The sequence below is a fragment of the Bos indicus genome, chromosome 26 (assembly GCF_029378745.1).
Source record: "Bos indicus isolate NIAB-ARS_2022 breed Sahiwal x Tharparkar chromosome 26, NIAB-ARS_B.indTharparkar_mat_pri_1.0, whole genome shotgun sequence".
NCBI classification, from domain to species: Eukaryota; Metazoa; Chordata; class Mammalia; order Artiodactyla; family Bovidae; genus Bos; species Bos indicus.
Genome location: NC_091785.1, coordinates 36,479,382 through 36,488,836, shown reverse-complemented (window position 1 = coordinate 36,488,836; position 9,455 = coordinate 36,479,382). Strand labels below are relative to the sequence as shown.

The following is a 9,455-nucleotide window of genomic DNA, read 5'->3' as shown; positions in this document are numbered from 1 at the left end:
CGTCTAAGACCCAGAGATAAGAAGATTGGAGGTGTTTTCTTTCCTTCAGGGCCAAGAGGAGATCCTGGGTGAATAGCCAGGTGCCGTCCCACTGTTTTAAAAATTGACATTTAATTTAGATGCTCCAAAGTGCATAAATTCTATGTTTAAAACTCAAGTACAGTTTAATGAACTTTGACACATGTGTGAAGATGAAACAAAGTGTTAGTCATTCAGTCGTGTCCGACTCTGCAGCCCCATGGACTGTACCCTGCCAGGGTCCTTTGTCCACAGAATTCTCCAGGCAAGAATATTGGAGTGGGTGGCCATTTCCTCCTCCAAGGGATCTTCCTGACCCAGGAATTGAACATGAGTCTCCTGCACTGCAGGCAGATTCTTTACCATCTGAGCTACCAGGGAACAAATGTATATGCACCAGATTGAAAAACATTCCTGGCAGCCGGAAGTGTCTTGGGATACCACCACTCCCATAACCACGCACCTGACAGACACTAGGTGATCCATAAACACTTGTTGGATGAAAGACTAGGACAGTGGAAGCCAACAGTGAGCTGAATCCATTCCAGGTCTCTCCTGCCTTCTCCTTCCTGCTCTGTGCCCTAGAAGCTCTCTCAATGGACAGCATCTCTGCACTACTTACCCTTGGTCTTCTGGTTGGCTTCCATCAATGGGAAGGAGGTAGGAGGAGGGAGGGTTTGGGGTATATCTTCCCCAGGCTCGCTCCCTTCTGTGCTGTGATGCCATGATAGCTGCCCCCTCTCTCCTGCCAGCTTCAGCTCCTCTCAAGCAGCTCGTCACCTGGCCCCCAGCTCTTTCTAGACTCTCTTGACAGCTCCCTCCGGCTAAGCTTCAGACTAGGAAAGTAGAAGCTTCCAGGGGTTGCTAATCCCTGGGTGATTTAGCCTCCCTAGTGGATTCCCTTGACCCTGTCCACAATTCTGTGGACAGTCCCTCTGATCAGCCCTTGGAGTGGCTGTCTCTTGCCACTGGGGCCCTGGAAGGTGTGCCTAGCCACTGGACCTCCCCTGAAAGGAGACAGTCCCAGTCCCAGTCCCAGTCTCAGAGGCCCGTGGTCCTTCTGGGGGCTTAGCTGGGTCTTAGGCACTGCCCCTTCCTGACTCTCTATTCCTGATGACCTTTCCATCCTCATTAGGAAAGTTTGGGATTGTGTAGTTCTTTGGTTTCACCACCCACACTAATAGCAGCCAAGCCTTTCTGTGACTAGATTTAGTTTTTGACAAAGGTTTAGTGAAACACGTTCAGATAATCCCTGGGTCCCATCCTCTATGCTCTCCTGGTTCCAGCTACAGTTTGGTCAAGGAATCCAGGAAATCTTCTCTCCAAAGGGACCAGTGGTGTTTTGTCTGGTCAACAGCCAAAGAGAGGGCAGAGCTGGAAAGAAAGGGGAAGTTTATATTTCATTTAGGCAAGAGATAATTCTTGATATTTTCAGGTCACCAGGCTCTGTTCTAAATGCCGAAGGCAGGTCGTGATCACGCTTGTCTTCGAGGAACTCACTGAGGCGGATTTGCTCCATATGAGGAAAAACTTCCTAAAGGCTAGAGCCACTGGGAAATAGAACAGAGCTTTGTTGGAGGGGAGGGCCCCCTCCTCACTTGGATGGCGCTGTGACTGAGTAGAGGTGGGCCGAAGCCCAGTGCCGGTTGAGGGGCAACATCGGTGGTCTACTTCTAAGTTTGTTTTCGAATCTGGGATCCTACAGGAAATTTGGGAAACTGCAGCCTAGAGAAAGGACTCACCTTTCTAATCTGAGCAAGAGTCACTCCAAAGGAGCACAGCACCCAAATACCTCTTTCAAAGTGGATGAGGAACCACCCAATATGAGGCTGCAATATCTAAGTCGTGAGATATATGCTGAACAAACACATCTTGGGAAGAGCGTCCAGAGGAGATATTGAGGATGTTAAAGCTAGATATCAGAGGAGAAATAGGTGGTGTTGGTTCAAAAGGTGTCCTGAGAGGAAACAGCAGGCATCAATCAGATTGTAGCTCCAGCCTCTAGGGGCCTTGTGTATTCCCATTCTACAGCCCAGGTGTCAGAGGCTGGGGAAGCAAGGGGTTAGTTAAGGGTGAATGGAAGAGGAGGCCTTGATCTTTTATATATATATAATTTATATAGATTATATGATTTTGTTTATGTGTTTTTGACCGCGCTGGGCTTTCACTACTGCATAGGCTTTTCCCTCGTTGCAGCCAGCGGGGTCTGCTCTCTAGCGGCGCACAGCCTTCTCATCGCAGTGGCTTCTCTTGTTGCGGAGCATGGGCTCTAGTGCGGGTGTGCAGCCTCTGTAGTTGTGGCTCCCCAGCTGTACAGCACAGGTCTCTAAAGTTGGGGCGCTTGGGCTTAGTTGCTCCACAGCATGTGGGATCTTCCCGGACCAGGGATCGAATCCGTGTCTCCTGCTTTGGCAGGTGGATTCTTTACCACTGAGTCACCAGGGAAGCCTGAGGAGGCCTTGATCTCAGGCACCACCTCCTACAGTGCTGCTGCTGTGGCTCTCTCCTTCTGTAGGTCTCAGTTTGCTGACCTGTAAATGGGGGGGATTCTAGGTGGATTGAAGAACACCATCCCTACACCACGCTGCTCCCCAGGGGGCCTGGGCACCCCTGCTGCAGTCACCAGTGACTGGGGACAGACCCACTGGGTGTTCCCTAGCAGTCTGGAGCCTGCCTGGTCTCCGTGGCAGGGTGGCTGGCCCAAAGCAGGTCGGCAGGGCCCCAGGCTGCCTCCCACTTGGCTTCTCACCACGGCAGGGCCAGTTCAGCTCCTCCTTCCTCTTGGCGGGCATGCCCGAGGTTCTGAAGTCCCGCCAGCTATCTGCCCTGGGAAGGAAGTGAAGGGCAGCACCTGTGGGAAAAGTCATTCACTGGCCACAGGTGGCAGGGTCAGGGCCTGGGTAGTGCTGCCAGCTGGCCCAGCTGCTGCCCTGGGGAGGGGTGGCTTGGGTCTTCCTTTGCCAGCACCCTGAGGCCTTTTGAGACATGTTTCTCATCTTCATCACCTCCTTTGTCTGTCCCCCCTTCCCTTTCCCTGCCCTTGCCCCTGAGGGGCTGACATCACCTCTCTAGGCTGCTGCATCAACCTCCCCACAGCTTCCTTGCAGCTGCTGCTGCTAAGTCGCTTCAGTTGTGTCCGACTCTATGCGACCCGATAGATGGCAGCCCACCAGGCTCCCCCGTCCCTGGGATTCTCCAGGCAAGAACACTGGAGTGGGTTGCCATTTCCTTCTCCAATACATGAAAGTGAAAAGTGAAAGTGAAGTTGCTCAGTTGTGTCTGACTCTTAGCGACCCCATGGACTGCAGCCTACCAGGCTCCTCCATCCATGGGATTTTCCAGGCAAGAGTGCTGGAGTGGGGTGCCATTGCCTTCTCCAATGCATGAAAGTGAAAAGTGAAAGGGAAGTCTCTCAGTCATATCCGACTCTTAGCGACCCCATGGACTGTAGCCCACCAGGCTCCTCCGTCCATGGAACTTTCCAGGCAAGAGTACTGGAGTGGGGTGCCACTGCCTTCTCCTCCTTGAAGCTACCACAGTATTAGATGCTTGTTTTGTGTGTTTGTTCACTCCTTCATGTTCATATTTATATGATCACAGGCTGGATGCTCTTCCAGCCTGAGGGTAAAACAGGGAACAGAGTATTCTCCTGCCCTGTACTTTGTGGGACTGATGCTCCCTTGGGTCACAGATGCTGCTTGCCCAAAATAAATACTCAATGGCAAACAAAATGAGCTAACGAAAAGACACATGTTGATGAGGGCTTGTACCAGAACCACATAATTTGAGCTTTCACAAAAGAGAAAAGTTGGGAATGCTGGGTGGAGAGGGATCCAACCTAAGTGGAGTCTAGGCTCCTGAGCCAGACATGCAAGGTTGGTTGCTGCTTAGATTGGGCTGTATTCTCCCTCAAAAGATATGATGAGTCCTAAATCCTAGGACATCAGAACATGACCTTTTGGAGTTAGACTTTTTACAGAGGTAAAGTGAAGCCATTAGAGTGGGTCCTAATACAGTATAACTGGCGTCCTGATGAAAAGGGGGACCTTTGGATACAGACATGCACACAGGCCATGTAAACAGAAATGGAGAGATCTGGGTGATGCTCCTGTAAGAAACAGCGAGGATGGCCATCAACCACCAAAAGGAGAGAGACATGGACAGGGTCTCCACAGGGTCTCCCTCACAGATGCCTGAAGGACCCAGCCCTGTAATGGCTTGGTCCTGGACTTTCCAGCCTCCAGAATTGTGAGATCATAAGTTTCTGCTGTTTGTGCTGTGCTTAGTCGCTCGGTCATGTCCAACTCTTTGCAATCCCATGGACTGTAGCCCGCCAGGCTCCTCTGTCCATGGGATTCTCCAGGCAAGAATTCTGGAGTGGGTTGTTATGCCCTCCTCCAGGAGATCTTCCCAACCCAGGGGTTTAACCCAGATCTCCTGCATTGCGGGCGGATTCTTTACCATCTGAGCCACCAGGGAAGCTCTCCTGCAGTTTAAACCACCTCATCTGTGGGCCTTTGTTATGGCAGCTCTGCTTGTGTGGAAGGACACAGAGTCCTGAAAATGAACCTGTTCTTCCCCTCTTCTGAACTTTTGCACCCATGGGTCCCCCTGCCAGGAATATCAGCTGTATCTCCCCACTGAGGAACCTCTGATCCCTGTCCCTACCCCAGGCTCATTCCTCCCCCATCCTCCCTTCTCCTCCCTGGCCACATTTGTGCCTCCATTTCTGGTCTTAGAGTTGACTCTCTGCTCTCACAGCCTGTGACACATTCTCAGTCCCAGACTATATTCGCCAAGGTTACTCAGACCTGAGTAAAGACAGGGACACCATTGTCACAAAAAATTCCCATAGCACCCCCACTCCCCTGGTCCTGGGACATTCCCCTTAGCTTCATTTTATTTATTTATCTATCTACTTATTTACATATTTATTTATTTATGCTGCACCACACAGCAGCTCAGATCTTAGTTCCCTGACCAGGGTTTGAACCTGTGTCCCCTGCATTGGGAGTGCAGAGTCTTAACCACTGGACTGCCAGGGAAGTTCCCCATTGACCTTATTTTATAGTGCAATTTAGGAAACAAAACTCTTACTGCAAATTACCACAACAAAGAGAAAACTTTATAACTGGCTAAAAAAATAAAAGATTATCATCAAAATGAAAACAATAAATTCCCAGATAAGAGTGCACCTGGACCTTGGATGAGAGCACTCACCTTTAGAGGAGTCAGGAAATACTGAATCCTGGGAGAGCGTCACCCAGCTGCACAGGAGAAGCACCTGAGGGGCTTATAAAGAGGCCTGTTACCTGGGCTTGTTCTTGAATTGGTCAGGGTGGGCTTGGGATCCTTTCTCCCACCCCAGTTTTTTCAAGCTCCCAGATGATCTGGTTTGTGGGCTGCATGGCGCACTCCTGGAGCTTCCCCAACCAGTCCTGGGCCCTCAGATGCCCAGTTTCCCGCACCTTGGGGTGAGCACACAAGGCCTGGGTTGGGTGAGCTAGAACCCCCCTAACAGGCACTGCTCTGTGTCTGTGGTGGTTGGTGGTTTAGCTCAGTCATGTCCTACTCTTTGCAGCCCCAGGGACTGCAGCCTGCCAGGCTCCTCTTCTACAGGATTTTCCAGGCAAGAATACTGGAGTGGATTGCCATTTCTCCAGGGGATCTTCCCAACCCAGGAATCAAACCTATGTTTCCTGCATTGCAGGCAGATTCTTTACCCCTGAGCCATTAGGGAAGCCCATTCCTGCTCCCTTCTGGTAGCTTTGAATCTGGGGTCAGACTGTGGCCACACTCCATAGCGTACCTCCCTCATCTTACAGCTCGCTGACTCAAGGATGGAGTCTTCCATTTCATTTTATAGTTGAGGAAGCTGAGACCCAGAGAGGTGGAAAGTCCTGGCCCAGGGTCACCAAGTTTGAACAGAACCCTGACTGCTGACTCAGTGTCTTTTCTTGCTGCTTCCAACCAGACTGGCTGTCCCTCTGAGCACAATGTGTTAACACATTGACTATGAATGTGACGTATTTTCATTGTTCCAAAGGCCGTGTTCACATGCATTCTGAAAACTCACCACCTCTGTTAGTTAAAAAACAAAAGGGAACGGAGTCTAATCAAGCTGGTCCCATGCTGCCCCCAAAATCTGGATTTCACATCTGCTAGGGACACATGGAAGGCTTCCCTTGTGGCTCACACAGTAAAGAATCTGCCTGCAATGCAGGAGACCCAGGTTCTATCCCTAAGTAGGAAGATCCCCTGGAGAAGGAAATGGCAACCCACTCCAGTATTCTTGCCTGGAGAATTCCATGGACAGAGGAGCCTGGAGGACTACAGTCCATAGGGTAGCAAAGAGTCAGACATGACTGAAATGACTTACACACACAGGGCCACATAGACACTGCAAGTGTCCCCCAGAGTAACCATGGAGAGGCCTAAACACCCGTCTCCCAGGCTGTGTGTTAGGATCAAGGATGTGTGATGCAGAACTTGGACTCCCCAGAGATCACAGGAAATGGGGTCTCACAGCTACACTAATGAGTAGCCAAGGTGTTATAATGTGGCTTCTCCTACTTACTTTAGGTGAAACTTTACAGCATTTAAGCCATGTTAAACAGTTCAAAAGGAGAAGGCAATGGCACCCGACTCCAGTACTCTTGCCTAGAAAATCCCATGGACAGAGGAGCCTGGTAGGCTGCCGTCCATGGGGTCGCTAAGAGTCGGACATGGCTGAGTGACTTCCCTTTCAATTTTCACTTTCCACTTTCATGCATTGGAGAAGGAAATGGCAACCCACTCCAGTGTTCTTGCTTGGAGAATCCCAGGGACAGGGGAGCCTGATGGGCTGCCGTCTATGGGGTCACATAGAGTCGGACATGACTGAAGCGACTTAGCAGCAGCAGCAGCAAACAGTTCAAAATGGAGTCACAGTGGCCAACGTGAACTTCTATATTAGATGTCTTGCATTTGCTGCGGGATTGTGAGTGTCTTAGAGTGAGAAACTGAGCAGTACTTTAGATAAGAAATTTGATGGAGATAAGAAATGGGATGGGAACATATGTAACTGGAACAGAAGGAGCAATCAATACAGAGAAGATACCGTGCGTGCAACAGTTTCACCTACTGACACACTCCTTGAAGAGAAATGCTGAGTCCAGCAACTAGAAAAACAAACACCATATATTAATGCATATATGTGGAATCTGAAAAAATTGGTATAGATGATCTTCTTTACAAAGCAGAAATAGAGACACAGATGTAGAGAACAAAGGTATGAATACCAAGTAGGGAAAGGCGGGAATGGGATGAACTGAGAGATTGGGATGGACATATATACACTATTGATGCTCTGTATAAAATAGATAACTAATGAGAACCTACTATATAGCACAGGGAACTCTACTCAGTGCTCTGTGGTGACCTGAATTGGAAGGAAATTAAAAAAAAGAAGATATACATATATATATATATATATATAACTCATGTACTTTGCTATACAGTAGAAATGAATACAACATTATAAAGCAACTATACCTCAATAAAAGTTAATTTAAAAAAAGAAGGCTCTTTGCTGGAGGATTTGATCCCACAGTGCTGACCTGTCACAGATAAGACGCTGCCTGAGGCCCTGTCAGAACAGGGGGCAACTTCCCATTCACGGTCGTTTCAAGACCTGTGGCCAGACCAAGACCCCTGCTCTTGCTGACATGCTTCCTTCCCAACTTCTCCTTAGAGTGTTCCATTTACTCCCTTTCCTCGTTTCCCTACTCTGACTGAGCTGTGTTGTGTGCTGTTTGTGTTCAGTTAACGAAGGGGCTCCAGGTTTTGTGTGTCTCCAGGTCTGTGATTCTTACTGGCCTTATCACTGGGCTCTGTGACGCACACAGCATCCAAGGTATTAATCGTGGGGCCTTCTGATCTCTGCCTTCCTGGGAGTTTTCTCAGGAAGTATCTCTGATAACAGGACTTATGCTTATTGTAGGAGAGGAACTTGGGTGGAGAGACCTGGGGCCCCGCTCCAGCTTGGGTCCCCAACAGCTGCCTTCCATGTCCCTGGGATGTATGGCCATCACTGCACCTGTCGTCAAGTCCAAGGTCACCCAGGTCACCCGAGGCTCAGGGCAGAGCCTCCACTGTGTGCTTATGGTGCGGCCAACAGCCTAAGGGATCCTCAGCAAGTTGCTTTCCCCGTCTTCAGTCTCTTCTTAGCTTCTGTGCTGTTTTTAAATCACTTCCCCCAAGTTCTTGCCTGTATCTATTAGTCTGGGGAGCAGGTGAGGCAGGCTGTCCTTGAGTAGGGAGGCCTCTCACCATCCCCTCCATCATACCTGCTTCCATGCGCCACCCTCCAAGGGTTTCATTGCTGTTGTTCAGGTAGCTAACTTGTGTCTGACTCTTTGTGACCCCATGGACTACAGCATGCCAGGCTTCTCTGTCCTTCACTATCTCTCGGAGTTTACTTAAACTCATGTCCATTGAGTCGATGATGCCATCCAACTATCTCCTCCTCTGTTCCCCACCCTTCTCCTGCCTTCAATCTTTCCCAGCATCAGGGTCTTTTCCATCAAGGGGGGTCTCCTTACGGCCCCCCTGGAAGTCTGCAGGGGCCTCCTCCTCCTCGCTGGCCTCCCAGCCTGCAGTCTCAGTCGGCGGTCTTCCTGCAAGCCTGGGCCTAGAACCCCCGGCTCTGTGGAGCCTTCCCCGTCTTGCTCCTGCCTCTTCTGGGTCCTGTCCTGGGATGCGCCTTGCTTTTGGCAGGCAGAGGGCAGCAGGGCTGTGTTTGTTTACATGCTGGCATGCCGAGAGCACTGCCTCACGGTAGGCCGCTTCCCCTCAGTCCAGTGCCTGGCACAGAGCTGGCATTAGGAGTGTCTGCAGAGTCTGTATCCTGTTGACTGAATTTGCTGCCCCGTCCAGAGTGTGGGTTCATGGCCAGGGCCGGGTCTCTCCTGCTCAGGGCTCCCTCCTCCTCATCACACTGTTTATTGAGCACCACCCCCCGCCCCCTGCCCTTTACTATGAAGCCTCTACTACAGTTGCTCAGTAAATCCTCATCATACTCTCTGCTTGTAAGGACTGTTCTGGAGCCCACTTGCCCTCGAGTTTCTTGGGTTTTGTTTTTTTTTAATACTTTTCTTTATTTTTAGCTGTGTTGAGTCTTTGTTGCTGAGTGGGCTTTTCTCTAGTTGCAACGACCTGGGGCTACTTTGAGCTGCAGTCCGTGGGCTTCTCGTTGTGGCAGCTCCTCTTGTGGGGCTTGGGCTCCAGGGCGTGAGGGCTTCAGCAGTTGCGGCACTCGGGCTCAGTAGCTGTGGCTCCCAGGCTCTAGAGCATAGGCTCAATAGTTGCGGTGCACGAGCTTAGTTGCTCTGTGGATGTGGGATCCTCCCAGACCAGGGATCGAACTCATGTCTCGTGCCTTGGCAGGTGGATTCTTT

The 9,455-nt window shown here is 50.4% G+C and overlaps 1 non-coding gene across 1 annotated transcript; it reads right to left on the bottom strand.

Annotated features, from left to right (window-relative positions):
- Positions 1-4,990: 4,990 nt before the first annotated feature.
- TRNAG-CCC (transfer RNA glycine (anticodon CCC)) lies at positions 4,991-5,063 on the bottom strand. Its single transcript has one exon. It is a non-coding gene; the product is annotated as a tRNA-Gly (tRNA).
- Positions 5,064-9,455: the final 4,392 nt, after the last annotated feature.